Here is a 14804-nt window from a genome sequence, read left to right on the forward strand (position 1 = left end):
ATTTCTCACTATGTACTTGCTGTTTTCATCATTGACGAGCGTAAATTGGTAGTTTATAACTCACTCAATCATAATGATCATTTGGTTCGCATTGTCAAGGCCTACTGCGGTATGATCCCTAAGTTGTTGATGATCAATTTCAATTATTCAGGTCATCATACAATAACTTCAGTAATCTGACATATACCTGGGCTGCCTGTCCAAAGCAAGGATCGTATGGTTCATTCTTATATTTTTTTAGCTTTTTCCGTTGTTTTTTGTCGATTTTGATTTTTTTATTGTTTTTGCTTTTCTGTTGTTCTAAAACATCTCTCTTTTATAACTTTTAGAGATTATAATTGTTGTCGTTTTTTTATCAAGTTTGCTGATATGCTGATTAGTGGTCAAAATCCTGCTGATTGGGATGGTTCTGGTTTGATGAACTACATGAAAGAGTGGTCAATTAATTTGGTTTGTCATGAGAAAGATAAGCTGAAAAAGGGTTATGACACGCCACCAGATACAACTGGAAGTGATTATCATGAGCATAACGATATGGAGTGTGAGTATGAGATGAAAAAGAGAGCAAGATCTATGAAGAAAGGAAAAAAATAGTTTGTTTTAGTTATTTTTGCACTATCTAATTTTTTTTTCACGCGCCCTTGTGTTTTTTGTAAATGTTATAAGATTGTATAGTTTGTTTGTGTTATAAAATTCAACTTTTAAGCCCCTTTGTAATTTGATGGTGTTCATTTTTAATCTCAACTTCTCTGTTCATAAAAGTTGTTATTTTGTTGAAAATCCAAGTTATGCCCTTTCCATCACAACTTCTTGGTAGTTATGTAATAGAAGTTTGTCGGGGTCGGCATAGTTTCTCATTATGTAAATAGAAGTTCTGCCGATTCCAGCAGAATTTAAGTTCAGAAAACTTGCCACAACCAGCAACAAAGACAAACCCTTTGAAGTTATTGACCAGCCAAAATGCATTTATTGGGGATTATTTGTGACGGAAAGCTGTTATTTTGTTGAAAACTAAAGTTATGCCCTTTGCATCACAACTTTATGGTGGTTATGTAATAGGAGTTTGTCGGGGTTGGCATAGTTTGTCATTTTATAAACAGAAGTTCCACCCTTTCCAACAGAAATTAAGTTTAGAGAACTTTCCACGACCAGCAACAAAGACAAAACCTTTTAACTTTTTTGTTATATCCCGCATTTTTGTACAATCGGATAATTCGAGGTAATCGCGGGAAGACAATAAGCAAGGCCGTATTTTTATTTTGTTAAGCATATGAGTTGCTTATGAAGAATTTAGAAGTGGGATTATTAAGAAAGATTAGGGGCAAAAAGGTAAATTTGCAATATGATTCGTGGAAATATGGAGGAAGGCGAAAGGCAAATTTGGAAATTGGAAAAATTAAAATTTGTCATGAAGTGCAAAAAAAAAATGGGCTAGATCACTTTGGGCCAAGGTTGGCCATCCAACTTCCTTCTTAATGGGCCAAGCCCATATGGGAATTAAGTGAATGATTTAAAAGAAGACCAAGTCTTCATAAAATTCATAGAATTCTCTAGACATTTCAAGAAACCAAGAACACAAAAAAAAAAAAAAAAAAAAAAAAAAAAGGGAAGCTTCAAGGGCCATTTCGGCCAAGTGCAAAAATTGCCAAGGAAATTGACAAAAAATTCTTCAAAAATCATTTCCTACCAATTCAAGGGTCCCTAGCAAGGTGGAGTGGTCTTTGGAGCAAGAAGAATCCATATTCTAGCAAAGTTGCAAGTCTTAGCTAAGTGAAGAAGTGAAGAAAAAGGTAAGGTGAAACTCTTTTCTTATATGTTATGGATATTTTTGCATGTTGTAGTGTACAAAGATGGATGAAATTCATGAGGAATATGGAAGTGGGAGTGGTGGCCGTGAGGTAGCATGTGTGTGTGTAGAAATCATGTTTTAATCATTTTATCTAGTAATTGGTTGTTATTGTTGTGAATGCTATGTTGATAATGGAAGTTGAATGATTTTGGAGAGGTTGTAGTTGTATATGCATGATGTATAGCCGTGTATATTTGGTGAATCATGAAGGAATGTGAGCAAGTTTTATTTGGTATGTTGGTTGTTGTGTTGTGGATTTTATATTGCAAATAAAAGCCTAATGAGCTTAGTGAAGTATTAGTAGTTGGAGGCTTGTCTTGGAAGATTATGTAAATTGAATATTATGTTCTTACATGTATGGAAGATAATGATATTAGTATGGTGTTGTTGGAATATATATTATAAGGTTGTTATTGTTTTTATTGGAGTTGGAAGGTTTTGAAAGAAGTAGTAAATTGATTAAGTTGTTATAATGTATCTTGGATTGAATATGGAAATTGTTAGTGTGGTTGTTGAAATTATGTTGATAGTTTGGCCGGGTTGAATTCCCGGATTGTTGTTGATAAAAATTGGCTAAGTTGAATTTTGGGGATGGTGTATTTACAGGGGAAGTGCTGCCGAAATTTCGGTAGACAAGTGTTATCTTAAGATTCCAATTCTAAATGCTCTAATCAAGTTTGGTAAATGTGACCAATTTGTAGATTTTGGCGGATTTGCAACTTGAATTTGGAATAGCATAAGGAGCGGAAAGAGGTATGTAAGGCTTCACCCTTCCTTCTGTGGCATGTCTTAGACGTAATATGTTGGATATGAGCCTTGGGGACAACCCTATTCTCCGGAATCCGTACCTAAAGTTTCCTCTTTTTCATTCAGTAGAATTGAATTAAAATTGTGTAAAATGTTGGAAGAACTTCCTAAACCTCTAGAACTCGCATAAATAGGACCCGACTATCCTAAAACCCTCACAAGTAACGCCATGACATGTAACATATGTAAATTTGGTACACCGCCTCATTTGACCCGAGGTGGGCCCATTGTTCCCGGATTTTCCTTATTGTTCCGCTTGACTTACTTTGAAGTTGAATCCAAAAGAAACCTTTGATCTTTATTCCGTTATCAAATGACAAGTACTATACCTATTTCAACGAGAATACTTCTATGATGATAATGATAACGATGATGTTAGAAAAGAGAATATGCCTACGATAAGTATGACCAGAATGATTCCATGACCAAGATTTCTAAGCAAAGGATTCAATGTGAATACGAAGGTGACAAACTAGTTCTTGATCGTTATCTCTATTTCTTAGCTATGACACTATGTTCTAAGGATTTCAAAGCCTATGAATTGATGTCTATGATGCCTATGATTTCATACTATGTTTTCTTCTAGTACTATTCTTCGTTGGTAGTCTCGCCTTAAAATACTCGTTCCTTCAAGGTGAGACAAAGCGATCACGGTTGTTCCATAACGTAATCGGAGGTCACTGACCTTACGTCACTCCGATGGCTACATGATTTTTCTTTGGGCTCTCTTGCATGCTTATATGACATATATATATAAGACATGTATATGAACATGGGGTGGGGGAAGGGATACATGGGGATGGGAAGGGAAACATGTTTCACTGCCACCTGGTCAGCTGGCTTATCATCCTGGACGCGGGATGCCCGGACGCGGGATATATATATATATATATTTGGGCGAGCCGATGTACTTCGGCGCAATGTGGGCGAGCCGACATTGTTCGGTGCTATGATATTACATAATATACTATGATATGCTATGACATGATACAATGTGAAATAAGCTCTATTTTCTATGAATATGAAAAAGAAATGTTTTCAAAGACAGCCAAGTATGCATGGTATCCGGCCTGAAAAGGCAGTCCTATGTACAGGTTACTTTCTTGTCTCATTATATGTCTATGACCCCATGATATTGGTAATCATAATCTATGTTCCTGTTTTTATTAATTTCCATGCCTTACATACTCGGTACACTATTCGTACTGACGTCCCTTCTTGTGGACACTGCGTTTCATGCCGCGCAGGTCAGCAGGTAGACGGACCTGATTCCTAGGAGTTCTATCAGCAGTAGTGACAGCGCTCCAGTTGTCCCGGAGCCTCAGTCCCTTGGTACTATTTTGTGTATATATTCGGGCACAGCAGTATTCGACCCTTCCTATGTATATGTGTACTATGTTTAGAGGCTCGTAGACAGATATGTACAGTTAGATATTTTGTACTTTTGATGGTCCTCGTCGTTGTATAAGGTGCTAGTAAAATTTGTTAGCCTATGTTTATAAGTATGCTACTAATGTTAATGTTTAGTAACAAAAAAAAATATGTGGTATAGTTCATGCGGCCCGCTCAGTAATAGAGGTAAGATGATAGATAAGGGGTGCTCGGTACAAGTATCGGGTACCCGTCGCGGCCCTAGTTGGGTCGTGACATTTTGACCGGTCAGAACGCATTTTATTGGGATTAGTTGAGACTCCAACCTTTTGGATGTCAAACACATTTATTAACTTTAATTAAATGTATTTGACTATACTTATGATTTTACACTATAAATTAGACCATTTTGACATTCACTCACATTTTATCTCTTTCTTATACAACTTTTGCTGCATAACAATGGATGTGAATTTCGAGAAAAGGTTAAGCAGGTCCTATGTCCGTAACGATGACTTTGGATGTGTAAATGTTACCATGAAACTTTTTTGTTTTCATCTGGGTTTTTATTCCATTCATCCTTATTTTTAGTAATAATTTTGTGTGTTTATTTCATTGCAGATCCTTCCAAATGACATCTCAGACAGTCTTCCGGACTCTGAATGTGAAGTCTATGTGCTTTATGGTCGGCATTACTACAAGATGACTTACAAAGTTGGTGCATATCGGCGCCTTTGCCAGGGGTGGAAAGACTTTTGTTGATTCCAATGGGCTGCAGGAAGGAGATACTCTATGCTTTAGGCTTGTTGAGTGCAATGTTGGCATAGGGATTATTGTTGAGAAGGAGGGGATTGTAGTTATAGACTAGATTTGCTCATAATTTTTATTTTAGTATGAATGAATTTTTGTTTTTAGTCTATGTTGTTGTTGTTTTTTTTTTTTTTTTTTTTTTTTGCTCTCCAAAATTTGTATGAATGAAATTTTGCTATGAATGAATGAAATATTTTACTTAGTGTTAATTGTGTTGTGTTGAATGTTTTTTTTTTTTTTTGATTTTCCAGCATTTTAAAATATTTTATAAACAACAAAGTACATAAGTATGCCCCTAACGGCATACTTATTTATTTTGTAAGCGGAAGACATGCCGGTTCCGGCATAAATGTAAAACTTGAAAACAACAGAGAGAAATAATATTGTTATGTCCCACGGCATACATTTATTAAACTTACCAGGATGTAGTCTTTGAGATACCAATTTTGTTTTGCCATTTTTCCGGGCAAAAACTGTTATACCTACCACAGGAGGCATAAATTATAAAACTAGATAACTAAAGTTGATGATTTTTTTCTCTTTCCTCAATGTTTTATGGTAGAGAATTGTAAATTTCATGTAGGGCCATTTATCTCTTGCTATTATATAGTGTTTTATTATCAGCAACAAGAAGATAACAACTTAATAAAAGAATGGACAGAAGAATAAATATGTGATAAGATTCTCGAAGTCTTAGTCTTAGTAATACCAAAGTTTTGCCATTTCTTTTCAAGCAGAGTGTGCATTATGCGTCAAGAATCATAAGATAAATTCATATAAACCATGTATAAGAGTGTGATGTTAGGATGACAATTTCCTCTTCCTGTATCTTCTTTAGTATGGATTAAGAGTCGGATTGTGGTTACAGGTTGTCCTAGTGTGTCCAAAGAACTTGCATCTACCACATCTGTATGTGTACTTTGTCGATTCTCTTCTTGGACGATATCTTTTTGTTTGTTTTCTTCCAGGTCTTATTTTAACATCAGGCGGCGTTATTTTAATATCCATAATGTTTTGTGGAATAATCCATGAGTCTTCATTTCCAACTGATAGTATTTCACCTTTGTATGTCTCTTGCCAGGCTTGTTTCTTGAACCAGTCCACACAGTATGTAGATTTTTTCCAAAGAACTTGCATCTACCACATCTGTATGTGTACTTTGTCGATTCTCTTCTTGGACGATATCTTTTTGTTTGTTTTCTTCCAGGTCTTATTTTAACATCAGGTGGCGTTATTTTAATATCCATAATGTTTTGTGGAATAATCCATGAATCTTCATTTCCAACTGATAGTATTTCACCTTTGTATGTCTCTTGCCAGGCTTATTTCTTGAACCAGTCCACACAGTATGTAGATTTTGGCAAACTTCTTTTGTCTATAATTGTCATGGCATGTGTGCACGGTAACTCGTCAGTTTGGAACTCCAAGCACTCACAAGTCATATTCCTCAGGTCTACATTATATTGATATCTTTCATCTTTCACAACAAATTTGATAGGAGTTATGTTTTCTACCTGTGGAAATTGACAATATAAATGAGTGATATTTTTGTGGCAATTTTCAGATTATGTGAGAGTTATGCCCTTTCCGGCATACTTCCTGTACATTGAAAATAAGAGTCTGCCCCTTCCGGCAGAACTAAGTATAAAATACGATCATAGTTGTTCCTTTGTCCAGCATAACTTTTGTGTTTGGTTAAATTTAAACTATACATTGCTCATAAAACTAAAATTGAAGTGTGTGTTGGTAAAATCTACTTACTTTTATTGTTAGCATAAAAACAGTGTCATAGTTATGCCCTTACCGGCATAATTCCAGGCTAGTTAAAATAAGAGTCTGCCCCTTCCGGCAGAACTAAGTATAAAAATAGGGTCATAGTTGTTCCTTTGTCCAACATAACTTTTATGTTTGGTTAAAATTAAACTATGCATTGCTCACCAAACTAATATTGAAGTGTGTGTTGGTAAAATGTACTAACTTTCATTGTGAAGCCTCTACTTATCTTTTCAAGCAGAATCTTTTCAGCCCAACATGTCAGGTCATGGGACGGTCCTGTTGCATCCAATTTTCTCGGGTAAAACCAATTTTGAAGCTTGTTTTGGATGTAATCAATACATGCCATTATTGGCAACTCCCTTGCTTTTCTCAATACAGAATTCATTGTCTCTACATTGTTTGTTGTGAGCATGTTGCAACGCCTATTGGTGTGGAAGGAACGTGTCCATCTTTCCGGTGGTTCTTTCTCTATGTATTCTGCAGCTTTTGGGTCGATTTGTTGAATCTGTGGCATATAGGTACAAAACTCTGCCTGTTTGTAGGTAGTTGCTGCATTATAGAACAATGATAGGATCGCTTCGGATGGGAAATATTTCTGTATTTCTGCAAGTTCTTCTCCATGTGGTAGATGCATATTCCATGCTGGGTATCTGGATACAATTCTTTGATTGCAGTTGCAATTGATGTGTGGCGATCGGAAAGAAATGATGGGTCTTTGCGCGTGCCAAACACCTTTTTCACGTGTCTGAAAAACCACCTGTAGGATTCATTATTCTCAGAGTCTGCAATACCAATTGCGAGAGGAAATATGCTGTTGTTACCATCCTTTGCTACTGCTATCATGAGCACACCGCGGTATTTTGATTTCAAAAAGGTTGCATCCACCATCATTACTGGTCTGCAGTGTTTCCAACCCTCAATTGATGCTCCATAAGCGAAAAAAGCATACTTAAACTTATTGTCAGGGGTTCATTTGATGTTAGCAACTATTCCAGATTTCTTAATTTCATCATGTGAAGATATTGCGGTAGAAGTGTGTAGTTATTTTTTGGGCTTCCTCTTATGACATTATAAGCGTGTTGGAGGGAACGCCATGCTTTGTGGTAACCAATGTGCAAGCCATATTTGCTTCTCATTTCTTCAATCACAAATTTGGGTGTTATCTCTTGTAGTGTATGGCGTACTAGGTCTGTAATGTATTCCGCTATGACTTTTGAAGTTGCATTCCTCATGTCAGAGGTGATGAAATTTATTGAACAACTATGTCTCTTTTCAAAGTTAACTACTTTAAAATGTTTTGATCCTCTAAACCTTGAACTGTGGAAACGCCAAATGCAGGTTGGGTCAACACATCTGATGTAATACCGTTGCGTGCATGACTTTTCTACCTTGTACTGTTGATGACGAGTAATTGCAATGTTATTCATGCACTTTTTCACGGCATCTTTGTCTTTGAATAAAATATCAACTTTTATTTGATTAATCAATGCACTAGGTGTCAAAATTTGTCTACCATTTTGTATCCTCTTCCTCTTTAGTGTCTTTCTTTTGTTGCATGGTTGTATTTTTGTCTCTTCAATTGTCATGCTCGGAGTAAGTGATACAATATTCATTGAAGTTGGATGCTGAGGAAGGTCATTGTTTATAACTTGTTCAATGTTTGGCGGTTGCCATTGTAGCTGCTCAGGTGTCTGGTTAAGAGTTACTATCTCACTCTGCTCATGTGGAATCCCAAGGTTATGTCTAATAGGGCTGTGTTGTTCGTCATCCAATCCAACTTCAGACATGTCTTCTTCATAAGCAATGCAGAGGTGTCTATCAATTTCCTCTATGGTTTGTCCTTCTGTTATTAGGATAGAGTCATTATGATGTTCTTGTAATGGGTTGTTCTCCGCATCAGTTGAATTGAAATCTAATATGAAACGGGAATTTCTGAAGTTGTCATTCTTGTTGAGCAGGTACAAGCAAGTGTGAAGATCAATGTCGTTTGTTACACGCATCCCTTTGGATGTTTTCTTACTGGTGTCAAACCATATGTTGGCCTCTTTTTGCTGAGTATCTTGTGTATGCCCTGCAAATATCTGTTGAGTGAATTGTTGAAAATTTACACCATCGTTGACAAGTATTAGCTTGGTTTCATGATTGACATAATTGCAGGCGGCGTCCCATTTGCCGTTGAAGGCTATGTAGATGCATTTTGGTGTCATTTTTTGTTAAACTTCCTGCATAAAGAGAGATTCACTTGAGAAAAAACCAAAATCCAATGTATTTAAGTTGTTATTTTTGAAAATTTAAGTTCTGCCCTTTCCAGCAGACTTTGTATGTAAAGTCATGAAGTATGCCTCAAACGGCATACTCTACCATTTTGTAAACAGAAGTTCTGCCCCTACCAACATACTTCAAAAATGGAGTAACTGTTTCTGCAACAGTTATTCCAATGAAATTGCAACAGTTATTTCCATGAAACTGAAAAACCTCCTCTGTCTTTATCCAATTTAATCAAATTCATGCAACAGTTACTCTAATTTAAAATGGACTAATTTATACTTCTATATAAACCAACACAACATTTGGAAGAAGAAAAAAAACACTTTACTTCTGAAAACCAGATATAATCACATATAAAATGAATCAAAATCAACATATTGTACATGGTAATGGTGCCCACAGACAAGCACATGAACATGCCCATCTTCATAACCAAATCCATCCTAATATTGCAAATTTGCAAATTACTAAAGAAATTGTTGATATCAAAAGAGACATATATTTTCTGAGGGCTCTTTACAGTGCTCTAAGTAGAGAAAATGATGATCTACGAAGAGAACTACGATTTGTAAGGCAGAGGTTATTCCAGCACACTAGTAAAATTGACGATGGGGCAATTTGGAATGGGTACACATGGAATTAGAACTGATGATGGTAGTTTGGTACTTATGAAGTTAGGATTTTATGTTTTGTGGACATATATTTAAATGTATCCTAATGAAGTCTAAGTTTCTTTAGGTTTGTAGAATTTTACTTTAATGGCTTCTAAACAGAAGTATTGCCTTCTCCGGCATACTTGTTCAGAAGTTTGTTCAGAACTTTGCCTGTAACGGCATACTCTACTCCTTTGTAAATTGTACTTTTGCCTCCTCCGGCATAAGTACTTTTTGTTTTGCTTATGATAATGCAGTAACTGTTTTTGGTTTAAAAAAAAACTGAAAAAACTCCTCTATCTTCATGCAATATAAATCAAATGCCTGCACCAATTATTCCAATTAGAGGATTAACGCAACTGGACTAATTTATACTTCTATATAAACCAGAACTTTTGCCTTCTGCGGCATACTTGTTATTAAATTTTGTTCAGAACTTTGCCGGTAACGGCATACTCTACTCTTTTGTAAATTGAACTTTTGCCTCCTCCGGCATAAGCATTTTTTGTTTTGCTTATGATAATGCAGTAACTGTTTTTGGTTAAAAAATAAAATGAAAAACCTCCTCTATCTTCATCCAATTTAAATCAAATCCCTGCAACAGTTATTCCAATTAGAGGATTGATGCAACTGGACTAATTTATACTTCTATATAAAACAGAACTTTTGGCTTCTCCAGCATACTTGTTATGAAGTTTTGTTCACAACTTTGCCGGTAACGACATACTCTACTCTTTTGTAAATTGAACTTTTGCCTCCTCCGACATAAATATTTTTTGTTTTGCTTATGATAATGCAGTAACTGTTTTTGGTTCAAAAAAAAACTGAAAAACCTCCTCTATCTTCATGCAATATAAATCAAATCCATGCAACATTTATTCCAATTTAAAATGGACTGATTTATACTTCTATATAAACCAGAACTTTTGCCCTCTATGGCATACTTGTTATGAAGTTTGTTCAGAACTTTGCCAATAATGGCATACTCTACTCTTTTGTAAATTGAATTTTTGCCTCCTCCGGCATAAGTACTTTTTGTTTTGGTTATGATAATGGAATTTTCCTGTAACGGCAAAATGTACTCCTAAATAAATTGAACTTTTGCCTCATTCGGCATACTTGTTCAAAATTTGTTCACAGTTTGCCTTAATTCAAGTTTAAATCGATAAGCATTGCCTGATTTAAATTGAATTTACTATAATTACAATTTCAAGTTAATGAGCATTGTATACTAATTTAAGTAAGGTATAAAGTGATTAAAATAAGAACAAATCAATAAATCCAATCAATTCTATTTTGTTGAGTAATTTTATCATGTGCAATGTTCAATCTGAGCTGTATGTTAGTTGTTTCTTAATAATCAGGTCGTAGAAGATGATTTTTTTTCAAATATTAATAATCTAAACTCAATAAAATCGTTAAATTGAGTTGAATTAAGATTTGTATCTTTTACTGATGTTGTAGCAGCAAAATCAATTGACAAATCTGGCTTGAAACAACGATTTGAATAATGTGAAAAATTGGGAACGAAGTTTGTGTTAACGATATGAAAGAAGGGAAGGATTTGAATAAGGGTAGATTTGAATAACGATATTTGTTTATATGTAATGGTTAGGGGCAGTAATGTCTTTGTACTATGTTTTTTTTTGCTCGGAAGGGCAATAATTAAAGACCACCATTTTGAGGGGCAAAATCTAAAGACCAGCCCAAAAGAGGGGCATTCGCGCCAATTGCATGTTAAATATCATCTACAAAGAAAACAAAAACTCACTTTACAATATTATTCGAGTTTAGGTGGAAATAAAGATTCTCTGTGTGTGTAGTGTGTGTGTGTGGGGGGGGGGGGGGGGGGTGTTGGGATATATACTATTAACCATGTATTTGGATATAATATTTATTATAGAACAATTATTTATTCATTTTTTAATAAAGAGTTAAATAGATCATGTACTAGTATGTGTGCCCTTTACTTATACAGTAGATGATTTAGTGTATAGAATTTAGCTTATACACGGAAGATTAAATCATCGGTTCTTATAAGTATAAAGTTTATGTTCACAATCTAAGATGGAATTTGGATAAAGCCATCGGTATGATTGTAGCACAAGATTAATATAATGTATCTTCATTATGGGCACGGTATAGTTCCATCTTCTTGTGCTGGTACATTTTGTATGTATTGAACGGACCAACTAGAGATAAGTATTTTTATACTGAATATATAAAACAAATTCTCTAGTTCATTAAATGTACTTATACTCTTAATCTTGATATAATTATTATGATCCACGTGATTTGTTCATTATTTTTATTTATTAAAAGGTACGAATCAATTGCAGGTTTATGTATTCTAGGTAAATTGGATAATGACAAATTACATTTGTGAAATAATAATTAGTTGATAGAATCCATGTCTCGACTTTGAGATTGATGATACCCCTTTATGGATGCTTATAAGTCTCATGCGAAAACCCAGCAGGTGGATTTTGTATCCGTCACATGATGTAAGTTAAGCAGAAATATAAAGGATTCAATTAGTCAATGAATTAAATTGTCAGTAATTTAATTTAATTTATTGGCATCTGTAATCTTAATATGGAGAGTTAAATAGGTTTTAATGTATGATTTCGAAATTGAACTGATGAGTGCAGTTACGATTTTTTAGTGGAATAATTTGTAATTTATTATGGCAAGATTAATTCAGATTTTTTGAATTAATTCCATAATAGGATGTCTCGTTAATTAAAATATGTGGTCCCTGCTGTGCCCGAATAATAAGGAATAAAATGGAATATTATTTCTTGGTGGAAAATAAAGACCCAACAGGTTTTGGAAAAGGGTGAAAACCCTAAACCTGTAGTTATAAAATAGGGGTCTTATTCCATAAGGAGGCCAAGGGTTTTACAAGTTTCTACACTTTTTCTATAGAAATTCGCCCACACGAATTTCACAAATTCTAGTATTATTCAGGTTACACAGCAGAAGACTGTGGAATTGAAGGATGACGATCTCGTGGATGGTGTGTGTTCGTGGTTGAAGATTCGATTCTTGGTCACGGTCACGCTTCAAGAAATAATTATTAATTTTATGTTTGATTAATATCTTTATTATGTGTTATCTATATTACATGCAAGTTCGATCCTGGCTATTTGCTTCCGCTGCGTATGCCTGTATTCCATAAATTGGCATCAAGTGCTTCCTTGCATCTAACTAGATAACATGATTTATATATATATATATATAATATGAAGTTCTTGATCTCATGATTTATATGTTTGGACATGATTTCATCTCATGGGATGAAATCATGAGATGAAATCACGAGATGAAATCATGTTTTGATGTGCAATTTAGATTTCTTAAGTTGCAGTTTTTTTATAAACATAGAAACCCCACAAGTTGTGAAAACCATAAAAAAAAAAAAAATTCTCATACAAACTTACCAAATGAGTAAATCAGAGTTCATATAAAATTAATATGCTACTAGAAGACCTTTCTAAAAAATACAACATCAATTAATCAAACTTTAGTTCAATAAAAAGGAAAATTTAGCATGAATAGTAATGTAACTACTCTTTAATATAATCCTCGCACATGGTAAACATGATTGATAAATATATTTTACCAACTTACAGATTAATATTTAATACAAATGTTTGGTAAACATGATTGGTAAATATATCTACCAACTTATGGGTCTTTTTTTACAAAATATAAACGTATGGATCAAATTTTACATTTATATTTTTTAAAATCATGATTTCAAATCTCAAATCATGCCTTTTTGAATGATTTGGGATTTCATCTGATGTCCAAACGTTGATTTCATCTCATGTCCAAACGCCTACTTAGTAGTTTTAATTTTAGTTCTCTGTTATCGCATGATGGGTTATTACTCATTGTAATGCAGCAAAGTTTTTTAAAAAAAAAAAAAAAAAAAAAAAAAAACCGGTGGCGGCTGTGACATAGATAAGCCGCAAACTAGGTTTTGCGTAAGAGTCAAAAACTCCAATGTGTTGATTCTTTATGTATTAAACATGGCTTGTATATTCTTTGATGAACAAAAGGAAGAAAAATAAAACAATAAGGAGATTAGGGTTTGGTAGCGGTGCGGCCAAGAATAATAGGAGGGGTATTAGAATGGAGTCAAAGATTCCTATATCTGTGTTTTTATTGGTTGAAATAAAAATAAGAGAAGAGGAGTTTGGAGACAAAGAATTCTTTTGGTTTAGGCATAGCTGAACATAAACAAATTAGTTTATGCGTGGCTATTACTTTTTGTCACCATAGCACATTTTTTGGGGTCTCCTCTGTTAATTTTCTTTTAAGATGTGGCCCACCATGACCAAATTAGTTTTCCTCAATGTTAAGTCTCTGACTTGTATGCATCAAAAAGAATATCTGCATTAAAAGTTATGATTATACGGGTACTTTAATTTTTCAAATATGTATATCATATCTTATTAAGAATTTTGTGATTAATTATAATTAAAGTGGTTTATTTATTTGAAATCATTGAGAATTCTTAATAGCTTTATACATGTGGGATTATATCAATACATGGATTGAAAATTATGATTAATAAATAGAATCTACGAAAGTGAGCTATTTATTTGAGTCATTAGAATGTGCTCAATGTGTCATGTATAAATTGTCCTGTATAAGCGTACACTGGTGGTGAATGTTTATTTACTTGAAAGAAAATTTACCTTTAGAGACTAGCAACGCTTAATTAATTCATGAGAAGAGATATCGAGGTTTTCACCCAAAGAGAGAAAATGCAATATCTTGGATTCTCGGGTACATTAATCGAGAGGATAATTTATTGTGCGGAGTTCGTGTATCTTACCCGTAGAAAGGACACAATGTATATGTTCTCATGTGATAGTTAAGGATATAGATCATATTATTTTTCCTTGAATCGCCTGAATAAGTTATTTATCGAATTTGATCAAAGAAAAAAGATGGGGAATATTACGAACTCTGATTGGTCTGAAATTCGGTAGGTTCATCAGAAACAACCCAGTAAGCAATACTCATGTTGTTTTTCGGTGATTCGGGGTTGTTTAGATGGTGTTTTGGGCAATTTTCTTTTTCTGAAAAATTATTTTTTTAGGAAAAATTACTTGGCTATGATCTAATGGTGATAGAGATTCTTCCTTATGGTTTTCATGACTAATACTAGTGAAATAATAATTTATGTGTTGACTTTAGGTCTTCCTCCCCATCGGATAGATTTATTATGGGTTTTGATACAATAATCGAAACGA

The sequence above is a fragment of the Lycium barbarum genome, chromosome 1 (genome assembly GCF_019175385.1).
Source record: "Lycium barbarum isolate Lr01 chromosome 1, ASM1917538v2, whole genome shotgun sequence".
NCBI lineage: Eukaryota > Viridiplantae > Streptophyta > Magnoliopsida > Solanales > Solanaceae > Lycium > Lycium barbarum.